Consider the following 13485-nt stretch of genomic DNA (forward strand, 5'->3'; position numbering starts at 1 on the left):
GGTTACATGATTGAATTCTGACGATTGTGAATGAGATAAATTAGGTTGAGAGGGTCGTCCTTACTCTGTAGCACCCTATCTAGATTAATCGATCAATATTTGAATACCAGTTGTTATAAAAAGTTAAACATAATTAATATATATTATTTGAAGAGTATAAATAAAAGATTAATATCATATAAATTATCAAATATAAATTTATTTAATTCGGAGGTCTCTTACGGAAGCTGCTCTCAACCTGGTGTTGGGAGTAGCCTACTATCTTACCTCCCCCTTACTCCATACATATGGGAAAAGGGACAGTCATTTATTTTTTAAATTTATTTAATATTTTTTTTCTCTTCCTCTTTTTGAGAATTCATAGATATTTTTTTATTAGTTCATATTTTAATAGAACGTGTCTTAAAATTAGATTTATTAAACTATGGATTTGAATATTCTGATTAAATATATTATTTGGATTGTCTTTTATTTTTTGTTTATTGAATTATTAATTTCATATATTTAACAAATTCAAATATCTATAAAATAATTTTATTTAAATCATATTAGATTTTTATAAATATCATACGGAATTCATTGAAGTGATTAAAAATATTATCATTCATTACATTTTAGATTTAAACAATTACTACGTATATATATACATCATTAATAATTAAAATAAATTATAAATAAATATTATATTATAATCCCTTGTACTAATAAAAAAATAGAATCATACTACAACTACAATACAATAACGGAAGGAATCATATTCGATTCCTTTTACACTCAAATATATTAGTTTTTAATTTTAAAATATTTTAACATTAAAATATAAAGAAGCTTAATTATTATAATTTTGAGAAAGAAAACAAAAATCGACCTTTTAAGGCCAAGATTTTTACTTACCAAATGGGCCTGATCGGATGGCTACCTAAGCAAATGAATGACGTGGCAAAGATGCTGGGCGTAAACGGAAGCCGAAATCAAGGGGCAAAAAAAAGGCCGCAGATGTAATTTACTACAAAAATAACTTTTACGCAAAAATAAAATCAAATCAAAGATAAAAATAGTACTCTTTAGTTCTTTCTCGAGCGTGAAGAGCTAAGGAATTCATCCAATCGACGGGAGAGACAGAGAGAGAGGAGAAACGAAGAGCGATGGGGGAGGAGAAGCGGCACGAGATGATGCAAAACCTCTTCGGCGATCAGTCGAGGAGGACGAAGAGATCGATTCCGAGCATGAATCAAATCCTCATCCCAATTACGCTTCTGTAATTTCTTTTTTGGTCTTTTTATTTTCTTTTTCGTTAGGTTTATTTGTGCTATCGTATCTTTTATGGTTATTTGTTTTCCTTTTCAATTGTTAATTTGTTTCTATGACTTTTTGATCTAGAGATGAATTTTAGCCTAATTTTTAATGCAACCTCTTTTAGATTGATTTTGTTTGTATATTCCAAGCTCAGGATTGAACAAGTTGATGATTGTTGTGTGGTCGATTCGTGTTCATTTAAATTGCCGATTAATGTTAGAAATTTGTGTATGGCAGTTGATCTTATTCTTCTTCCGACTCTTGGGTCCGAAGCTTGACCTGATTATTTTAATGGTTGTTTATGATGTGATTCTGATATCATCTTAATATGGGCCAAGTACGGTTAATACAATTAACTTCGATGGGGGATTTTGATGCTAAAGAAATGCGAGTTTCACTATAGTTGATACTAGTTTTCCTAGATGTTTGTTGTTATTGCGAGTTACTCGGAATTAAATATACAAATACACCTATATATATCAAAGGTCAGAAAGGGATAAAATTTGTGCTTACCGCTACTAGTTGTGGGTTTCTAAATTCTCTCAATCTAGAATGACCTAAATAACCTTAGGGCATTTGGTAAGTTTGGGTTGATATTTTCTGCTATTATGGAGTTCTCAATGATTTCTAGTTGTGATTAGAAGAAGAATTGTTTGAAGCATTCTGTTGATATGATTTTGTATATAGGATGAAGCTGAGGTTGCAATGGAGCCCGAGGGCGAAGGAGAGCTGAAAGTTGATGAGGAGGGACACGGTGAGGCAGAACTGGAGAGTGATGGTGACCTACATGATTTAGAACCTGATCCTGGAGAAAGTGAAGGTGAAAGAGTACAGAGTTCCCAAGAAGTAGATATTGTGATCAAAGGGAAGAGAGTGAAGCAAAAGATACAGATAGTGATGAAAAAGAAGATTATGGGCAGAGGGTAGACTAGCCGGAGAAGGGAAGTGATTGAGAGTGGGTCAGAGAGGTCTGAGGAAAACCGTTATCCTGATAATGAAGATGAGAGGTTGATCAAGCTAGAAGTCTGAGGTAACTTGCTCTATCCCAAATCAGTCTCCTTTCTCATATTTTCCCTTTATTGCTGCTCTCCTATATTTTATTTGTCTTGTGTTCAATTCTTGTTGCTTTTGCATTGTGTTACAACTTTTCTAAAATGAAAACAATATGTTTCTTTTTGCCCAAACTGAAAGAGAAAAAAATTGGTGCTCAGCCTTATATAGTAATGATTCCTTGGATGCATTCTTGTTCTTAATGTTGTGCCAAACTTGGCTTAATGACAGCAAATCACCAGGGGAAGAGAAGGACCCAGCTCACCTTTCACATTCAGCTGCAGAAATTCGTGATGTATTTGGTGCTTCTGAAGAAGAAGAAGAAGCAGAATATGCAGTTCGAAATGAAATGGACAAGAGGAAGTTGTGAGTATCAAATGTCAAAAGCAATATGCTTCTTTTTTGTTTCCTTTTGAGAACTTTCCGGCTGCCTGTAGTCATGTTAGAAGGATGATGTAAATTCTTTGTCCACTAGAGATCACCAATGGAGGAGGAAGGGAGCTATGGGAAGAGTTCAAGACTTGAAGATATGGTGCATGATGAAGATGCTCGTTATGAGTCAGATGATGAGGATGTCGAGGTGAAACAAAAAGAGAAGCCAGTTGGTCCCCCGTTGGAACTAGAGGTTCCATTTCGCCCAGCTCCTGCTCATCCAACCAAGGTTACTCTTCCTCTGATGCATTTTCCCGTCTCTTGAAAAGAATCTAACTTAGACTCATGTAAAGGATGCCATTATGTAGTTAGTGATATTTTAAAAACTGTTTCACTATTGACTATTCATTAGGCTTATAGTTATGCTATTTTTATTTAAAATGGAAGTAGGAGTTGAAGTGTGTTGAGGTTCTGAGAGTCATTTGTTACTTTAAGCGCTTGAGGCCGCCAGACTTTTACTGCAGTCATTCTTTGCAGATGAACATGATCAAAGTTTCTAATATAATGGGCATTGACCGAAAACCATTTGATCCCAAGACGTATGTTGAAGAAGATACATTTGTGACAGATGAGTCTGGCTCGAAAAACGTATACGATTGGAGAACAATATTGTACGTTGGAGGACTGTCAGAAAGAAAGATGGTTCAACATCAGTGAGTGAACTTCCTCCACCTGCACCTTCTTTTCAATGATTTGATTTTAGCATGCTAGAAAAGGATGCAGATCTATTTATTGCATGTATGTGCTGTAAGTTTGGGATGGTTACAAATTTAATTGAAGACCTTGTCATTAGGGTGATCGTTAGCCACCACTATAGTTATATTCTTTATTCTTAACTATGTTTCTGTTTATATTTCATTGTGAAAATTAATTTTATGGTGTGTTTATCAATCTGTTATTTTCTTAAGCAAGCAGGGCTTCTTATATTTCCTCTTATTGTAGTAGTATGAAAGCAATGCACGCTTTGTGAGGTGGTCAGATGGCAGTTTACAATTGTTAATTGGCAATGAAGTTCTTGACATATCTGTACAAGAGGCACAACATGATCAATCACATCTCTTTCTCAGACACGGAAAGGTGACTACTACCTCCTCTGTGACATGGTTTACTAAAGTATAGAATATCTTCAGCTTTTAGCTCCTTTTTTCCTGGCCAATTCTTTCTAGATGTGGACTGGATCAACTAAAGCTTCAAAGTCATATATTATTTTTAGTCACTTCATTTGCTGCTGTTTATATCGCCTGTTTTTCTGTCATAAACTTGGATGAAATTAAAGAAGAAAAATGGAAGTTCCTCATGGCTGATCGAGAGTAATCTGAATGTCATTTCTTTGCATCTAGTGATCCGTAATATCATAATTTTTAAATTGACTTGGCTTCTCATTAAAGCTGCTGACCTATTATACTAAATTATTTGAAAAGCCTCCTAGATTTTGGGATCAAAGGTTCACTGATCGTAAGGAATGATTTAAAAATGAAGAAGTAAAAGAATGTGGCATATTGGAATTCCACGGTTATTTATATCTGTACATTGTCTTAAACGTGAAATCTATGGCTCCTGGTATCTTTGTTTTTGACAATGTCCTGTTATGTTTATATAGACTTCTATTATATATATTGCTAATAGCTCAATAGGAGCTTCTGTATTGAGGTTGAAATGCATATTTTTTTAGTTACATTGTTTGAGCATGATATATGCATCTGATTTTTTGTCAATACTTCACTGGGGAAAGGGGATATGGAAGTTTGATTTGGAATTGATTTGGTAGGGTAGTAATAGATTTTGGCCTCAGAACCTTGATTTTGGGCTATTATCTGCTCATTCCATGCAATCTACGGTGTTGTTATTTGGTTTTGAGTTTTACTTCTAAGACTGGGTTTATCATGAAATCAATGTAATATTCTCATTTTTGAGGTTGTTGCTGTTTCTATTATTAATGTTTTTTGTAACAATGCATGAATAAGTTCTGGACTTGGAAACTGCTTTAATTGTGGTAATTACAGGGAATTCTTCAATCCCAAGGAAGGATTTTAAGTAAGATGAGATTTATGCCCTCATCATTGTCGTCAAATTCTCATCGGCTGTTGACAGCTCTTGTTGATTCACATCATAAAAAGGTCTATAAGGTTAAGAACTGCATTACCGATGTTGATCCTGAAAGGGAAAAGGAGGAAAAAGAGAAGGTGACTAATTGCTTATCTATGTTCTGACAGTTTCTTGGTGACGTGAATTTTATTTTATTTTAATTTTTTGGGGTGATTTTTCAGGCTGAGAATCAAACAATCCGAGCTAATGTACTTCTGAATCGTAAGAGAGAAAAGGTGAACCGGAAGTATACGCCTGTAGAAAGAAAGCGTCAACTTTCAACTGGGTATCTGGAGGGTGCTCTTGATGAGGTCTAGAATTTCATTTCCTGCTAAACATTTGGAATGCCTTATATATTGATAATTATGTTCCTTTATGGCTTATTAGTAGACTTGTCAATTTGACCCGAACCTAGATACCAACACAACCTGATTCAACCATGAAAAAGACAAGAACATGAACCAGAAATGACCAAGCAAGTACATTGAAATGATCCAACATGAAAAAATAAACTGGCATACCTGAATGACCTGTACCCGAAAGGGCTCGAACCCAAAATGACATGAAAATTTTAAAACCTAAAATCACCCTACCCAGATTGAACGATTTGAAACCAACCTGACAATTGACAGTTCTACTTATTAGTATGATTGGCTGCTCTTTTTTTTTTCTTTTGACTTGCACTAATGACTAATCTTCAATATGTTAGCATGTGTAACTGTTCCTTTTACATATCCACAAATCATACTTAAACTGAATAACATATTTTGATTTTCAACTATATTTTTTCAGGATGATGAAATGGATTATAATGATTCTCGTCGTTCTCGTCACCGCTTTGAGGAAGACTTGGAAGTAGAAGCTCGGGCAGAAAAACGCATTTTGAATGCCAAGAAGGTACTTTACTCTTATTCGTAGGAAAAACTTATTGTTGCAATTTGTTATTATTACGTTTTTATTTATATTTGTGATTACCAGTCACAGGGTTACAGGGATGTCCCTCGCAAGTCATCCATGTCAGATGTTAAATCATCTCGGCGGCCTGTTAATTTCTCTGAAAGGGAAAGGGAGGAGTCTGAGTATGAAACTGAAGGGGAGGAAGATGAGAGGTCTGCTCACAATAGGATTGAGGATGAAGAGCCAGAATATGAAGAATCAGAGGAGGAGGAAGAGCGTTATGAAGAGGCTGATGCTAACACTAACAGAGCCTCGGAGGAGGAAGAGGAAGCTGAGGTAATTATTTATTATTTTTCTCTCTTCAACAAGTTTTCCATGCTTTGTATCTGAGCATAAAATTCATGTTCCATATCTGAAATGTATTTCAGATGCTGCTTTTCATGCCTGCACATGCAACACAAGTAATCTCTGTATGCCATTGATACCTGTATTTCATCATTCCTTAGATAAATGTTACTTGAGTGAACTGTTGGTTCCATAATTCAATCTGCTGATTTAGTTATATTTTGATCTGCCTAATTGTTCTGATAGCTATAATCTATCATTCTTCTACCTACAGTGTTGCAGTTTAGTGTTACTCTTAGGCATATTAACAGATGTATTAATGGGGAAGCTGACTGTTTAGCTAAATCTGGAATAGGATAGTGAGTGTGAGGTTGTGGCTTGGTGAGTCTGGGGTTTCAGGGTTGGTGTAAGAGGGTTTTGTTATGTGTGTTTTGGTTTGGTTGTACTTCCTATGTGTGGTAATAAATTTAGGGCACCCTTTTCCCCTTCCTTTGGTTATTTCAACAAAATAACTAAGAAGGGGTTTTTAACGGGGCCTAATTCCTATCAAAAAGAATTTTGCTTTTGCATGCTATCAATTTAAACGGTTACATTATGTTTATTCCTGTATATATTCCTTCGAAAACTCAATGTATTTATTTCCCTTTACTATCACTAAAAGCATTCAAATTACCGTCTTGAGTGGAAGGATGAAGTTTCTATAAGCATGTTCATTTAACATGGCTGCGAGTTTGGACTTTGCTGGGGCATCTTAAACTGCTATGTACTGGTATCTAAGTTTGTTGGATGATGTTCGAATGTCTGATTGTATTGAAAAGTAGTTATGATTTAAATATGAACTTAAATTTTATCAATATCCTTAGCATGGAGCATATATGCAGCAGAAATCAACCGGTCTAAGCATTCTTGTCTTATATCAGTAATAGATGATTTTTTGTATGTGTTTGCATTAATTGTTCCACACCCTCTTCTTATTTTTGTTTCTTAAGAGGAAATAAAATACCTTCTTTTTATGCAAAAGCATGGCATGTAAATATGGAAATTATTTTCCCCCTCGATTATAACAAATTTGGTCGTGTTGGTTATTTTTGCAGGAACCTAGGCAAAAAGTGAAGGAGTCTGTAGGCAGCAGTAAGCGCAAGGGAATCGAGTCAGATGAGGACTCACCTCCTAGAAAAGCCCCAACTCATCGTCGCATGGCAGTTGTTTATGATAGTGACGACGAATGAAACTTGCCGCTCACAAGGTTAGAGCAAGCTTCTCTCTCGCGCGCACACTCCTTTTCCTGTCTTGATATTAGTTAATTGTTTAACGCATTTCTATAATATTCTTAATCTTGATTGTCATTATGTTTCCAGGGGAAAAAATCGAATCCTCGGACAATGAATCGAAGGCGTACACTTTTGCAGGCAGGAAAGGAGGATGGAGCTGAGCCTGCGTCTTGCATATTATGCAGCCCTGCTGGGAACACTAAACACAACTTAAGGTTTGAGTGTTATTGTCTTTTACTCGTTCTTATAAGTTTGTAAAAAATTTATATATTAAGTTCCTAATATTTGGATGTTAAAAAACTCATACTGCTAACATGTTTGAACTAAATTTGACGGTTGACATAATTTAAGGCCTTAAAATTCTACTAGCATCGTCTAACATGTGAAGAATAATTAAAATTATGACGTAAAACAATTATATATATAATAATTTAAATATAATATGAATACGTGAACAATCAATACGTGAACAAGACTCTTAATCTTGTGGTCGTGTGATCGAGTCTCACTGAGGGCGATTCATAACGAAGGTCTTCTACGGAAGTTCTCTCAACCTAGCGTTGGGGGCAGTCTACTACCCTATTTCTCCTTATTCTATTACATATGGGAATAGGGTAAGTAAAAAGGTGTATTATCATTCGTGGAATCGTTTTCCTACAAAGGAGTACCAATCAATCTGATGGAGTAAAAATAATAAAACTGAGAAAATGATGGTATAACTTTCCATCACTTTCGAGTTTCATGATTAAAAAATCCATGGAGTAAACTACATCATTAGTTATTTATCTATTATTGTTTTCCTACTTTTTTTCATTGCGTTAATTTTTAACAAAATTGTCATTAATATTTTTTTATTTGAAAAATAAATGATAATGATGATGTAATCTCCCCCCCCCCCAACAAAACAAGTTGAAGAATGGAGAAAAATTGGGACACGAACTCGAGTCCTTCAATAAATTAGCTTGTACTTAGCTACTGAATTAATTTTAAAATATATTAATATTCAATTCAAATTTGTATTTAAACGATAAAAAAGTTGAAGAATTGAGAAAAAGTAAGACTCAAACACAAATCCCTTAATAAATTAGCTTGCATTCAACCATTGAACTAATATATGATTATATTAATATATGTTTTATAAAAATTTATATTTAAACAGATAGAGGGGAGTTAAATTGATACACTAAAAAAATACTTAAGCCATGTCTGACGGTGGTGTCAATTGATATTTTAAAAGTTTTTAATTTTTTTTGTTCATATAATGATCCATATAAATAAAAAGAAAAAATGATACCCCTTTAAAATGGTTTTGGCATTCTTTAAAAAAGAAATTGACTCTACATTTTAAAAATATTCAATAAAAGAAATTTAAAATCAATTTTCTTACTTAAAAAATTCTTATATAATTTTTAAAGTTTACACTTCAAAATAAATTTTCTAACTTCCACGCTCTAAAAATATGCGTATTCACTTGATCTCATACACTGCTAGTACAGTGTATGAAAAAAATCATGGCGGGTGTCACAAGGAAAGCCTCTACCGCTATTTTCCAGCCCAAGCCCGAGCCCAAGTCTCCTCAAGCCCAGAGCATAGCAAACAATCTAGGCGTAGAGCAAGAGGCTTCATTAATTCATCGTCTTTTTAAAGGTTTGGGGCCCTTCATTTCTGACTGGTAAGTATCCTTTTAATCTTATTTTCAAATAAATTTGATATTTTTCCTATTGGTTTAAGCCTTTAAGGGCCCAAGGTCAACCTTTTAGTATAAATCGTGGATCCTTTTTAGTAGTTTATTTCTAGAGATATATAATTCTGGTAACTTCTTGTTGTCTGGGTTGGTATGTTTGTTGGAAGGAGGAAAGTTAAAGGGACCCCGAGCTGGGATGGGTTTGCCTTAGATCAGGGAATACCAACTTGTATGTACCAAAAAGTTTAACTTTTTAGGGCTTCCTTATTGATTATTTGTGCTTGTTTGTGTTTTATCCTAGTTTTTTCTCATTATAACTTTTACTTTTCTTTGGTTTATAACAAATATAACTTTGAATTTAGTATTTCATATTTGCTTATTCCCTTGATTGCTTCTTTCTCAAAAGGTAAAGAATGCTGATAATTTGTTATTATGCTTTCTCATTGGTTAATCCACCAAGAAGCATAAATTATCACATTTTCTTCTTGCATCGAAATTCAACGTAGACTGTTGTGTGACACTTAACTAAATATTGTAAAATATTTCCTCAATTTGGATTGAGTCGGATCAACACATTAGTTAGGGATATTCTATTAAAACTTGAAAAAGGATAACCACTCATATGAAAAAAATACTTCAAAATAGCGTACTCACACAAAAGTAAATCATATATATATACACACAAAGCTATCTAACCTCAAATGATAAAATAACCATTCATAACTTGATTGATCTATAACTACCCAACTAACTTACAACAATTCATCCCTCAACACTCCCCCTCAAGTTAGTGGATGAAAACACATTTTTCATCCATAACTTGGAAGTCAAATACTCGTGTTGTGATACTCCCAATGTTTTAATGAAGATGTCAGCTTATTGCTCATTGGTATTCACATACTCTGTCTGGATCAACCCTTTCTGAATTTTTTCTTTAACAAAGTTGGAGTCTATGTCTATGTATTTTGTTCTTTCATAAAACACTGAGCTAGCTGTAAATTGTAGGGCTGCCTTAATATCATAAAGGAGTTTTGTTGGCCTGCTATCACTCACCCCAAGTTCTTCCAACAAAGCCTTCAACCAAATTATTTCTGAAGCTGTGGTCGCCATGCTTCTACAGAGGACCTAGCTACTGTATTTTGCTTTTTAGACTTCCAAGAGATCAATGATTCTCCCAACTTAATACAATAGCTTGTCACTGATTTCCTTGTCATAGGGCATGTTCCCCACTATGAGTCACAATTGGCTATTATTTGGTAGTCACTCAAAGCCATTAAAAAAATACTCAAACCTGGATTTTTCTTTATGTATCTAACCACCCTAAGAATTACTTTCAAATGTTCATTCTTAGGATGGTGCATAAACTGACTCAAATGCTAGATTGAGTATGCTATGTCTAGTCTAGACTGTACAATAACCTCCCTATTAACCTTTGATACTCTCCTTTATCGTCAAGGACACTTTCTTCACTTTTATTTTCTAAATGAGCACACTTGTCATAATCAACTGCTGTTAGCCTTAAATTCTGCTCAAGGGGTTTTGAGGCTGGTTTTGCTCCCTTATCCCTGAATCTTGTATGAGTTCAAGAGCATATTTCCTTTGACTCAAGACAATTCCTTCTTTGTTTCTCAATACCTCCAAGACAAGAAAATACTTTAGCTATCCTAAATCTTTCATCTTGAAATTCTTATGCAAAATAGTTTTGAGTTCATCAATCATATTCTCATCATTCCTCGTGATTAATAAATCATCAATATAAACCAAAAACACCACTATCTTACCACTTTGACTCTTAGTAAACATAGAACAATCATATTTACTTTGAACATATCCAGCTGCAATTAATGCTCCATTCAACTTTGCATTCCACTGTCTTGAGGCATGTTTCAAGCCATACAAAGACTTTTACAGCCTACATATAACATTCTCCCCTGGCTACAAAAGTCTCGAGGCAACTCCATATAGACTTCTTCAAACAAGTTGCAGGAAGGCATTGTGGACATCCATTTTCCAAAAAGACCAACCAAAGATTGAAGAAATAGCCAAGACAAATCTGACTATAGTGAGCTTAGCAACAGGGGAAAATTGCCCACAAAATCAATGCCATCATTCTGATTATATCCTTTAGCCACAAGTCTAGCTTTAAACCTCTCAACTTCACTAGAGGACTTATATTTAATTCAAAAAACCCATTAATAGCCAATGAAATCCTTCCCACGAGGAAAAGGTACCAAAGACCAAGTTCTATTCAACTCAAAAGCTTAAATTTCATCATGCATAGCTTTGACCTAGTGGGGATCAGATTTGACTTTATTATAGGTTTATGGTTCAAACAAAGTAGAAACATACGAGATAAAGTTTTGAGTATGAGAAGAAAGATTGGAATAAGAAATTTGATTTGAAATAGGATACCTTTGAAGAGTATTACAAGAATGAATGTAAACATTAAGCCAAGTAGACAACCTAGATACTTTAGAATAAACTCTAGCATGAACAAGCCTCTGACCCTGATTACCTATTGAAGCACTCGAACCATGTTTAGAAGGACTATATTTTGATGAATGATCAAGATATGGTTCTGAAACATGTGTTAAATGTAACCCCCCAGACCGATGCGGGTAGCCCGATCCGATCCGGGAAGTCACATTAGGGCCACCGGAGCGACCCATTGTAAAAATAGCGGAAAATTTAAAACTTTTATTGAAACGTGTAACTTATAAAATTAGTTTTCACTATTTAAAAATAAAACATATTTCGAAACTCGTATATAAATCAAAATACAATTACATGCCCCCTAATCACATGTACCCTACTCTGCAACAACGCCGGACGAACTCCCTTACTGAAGTCGATAGATGCACTGGTACAATTCTTTCAACCTGAAAAGGTGAGTAATAGAGTGAGCTTTGGAAAGCTCAGTAATACAGAACTACCAGATGATGCTGATGAACGTGCAGATACAGATAAATATTTATTTCCTTATTGCTTCTGAGCATTTACATATTTTTATGCTGAGCAGAGATTCTACTGATATTTCGGGTGGTAACGGACAATGAGCTTTCAGTTCAGAAAAATATTTCGGATGACTGAGTTGAGGAGATCAGAATAGGTTTTCTAGTATGTTCTCGAAAAATTCAGTAAAAAAGATAGATCTTTTAAAACATATATATTATATAAATATATATATATATACCCCCATCCGTTCACATCATAAATGTGTAGGTTCCCCAGAACCATACACCCAACTGCACATGCCATTTAGACCCTGAGCACAAAGCCGAGGAGTCTGCAGATAATCTTCCTCCAACAATAAACCCCCCAGATAAAACATTTATCCGTCGGTAAACGGAGATATCAGAAATCAAAACATAATTCAGATCAGATATCAGAACAGAATCCAGGTTAGGAATCAGAAACAGATTTCAGATCAATGTCAAAACAGAATTCAAATCAGAAATCATATAAATATTCATATAAGTAGGGAACACACCAGAGTTTACAAATATTATTCAAAGGTACTGGATAATCTTAGCAAGTAGAGAAATATGGATATTCAGTATATCGATAGAATGTCGGAATTTAGAATCACTATTGTAAAAAGTTCAATAACTGACGGAATCATCAGTTATTCAGAATGTGAATTATCAGGATCATATCTTATTCGGACAATTTTCAGAAGTTGTACGTAATCAGAAGGGTATTCAGAATCCTTTGCATCCATGTCAATTGATCGGATAATCGAACAACTTGAGAACGAAGATTCAGAACCTTAACAATCTATGTCGACTGGTCAATTCATTTTCCTTCCAGTGTATTTACCCTTTAATACCACAAATTCTTGTTCATATTTCATTTTCGAAATTAACGTTGAATAAATCTTCTAATGTCTTTATTTCATGTTCACGTTTTCACCATATCATGAAATACTGACGTACTTGATTTTGTAATTCATAATCCATAAGAACATTACATCATATATGTTCATTAACATTTCCAGATTCATCCAACTCACTTATTCAATCCTCAGTCCTTGTGGTTACTTAATTATTAGCATTCAAGTCCATTCCAGATACTTCGGGATTTTCCAGAGTAATTCAAGCGTTCCTGATTTTTCAGACACATGCTGCACTTCCGTTACATTCAATTTGGTCTTTGTGGCTGATTTGTCGTGCAAACGTCCAATTCTTAGTACTGAATGCGATCCAGAGTTGAACTAAGTTAAATACTTCTAAAATTTATCATCGAGTCAAACTTAAGAAGACGAACACGCATTCCAGTAATATCTATGTCATTCAGGTATTGACATAGCTTTAGGGTTGATCTACTCACTTAAATTGTGCCATTACTTTTAAAGGTAGGCCAATACCTATGCTTATTTGGATTCTTTAATTAATCCAAGACATTTACTTACTTTAGGCCATAAGG

General features: G+C 34.4%; 1 pseudogene; it reads left to right on the forward strand.

Annotated features, from left to right (window-relative positions):
- The first annotated feature begins 1059 nt into the window (after positions 1-1059).
- On the forward strand, positions 1060-7736 carry LOC120122051 (annotated as a pseudogene).
- Positions 7737-13485: the final 5749 nt, after the last annotated feature.

This window comes from Hibiscus syriacus, unplaced genomic scaffold (genome assembly GCF_006381635.1).
Source record: "Hibiscus syriacus cultivar Baekdansim isolate YM2019G1 unplaced genomic scaffold, ASM638163v2 tig00110384_pilon, whole genome shotgun sequence".
Taxonomy (NCBI): Eukaryota; Viridiplantae; Streptophyta; class Magnoliopsida; order Malvales; family Malvaceae; genus Hibiscus; species Hibiscus syriacus.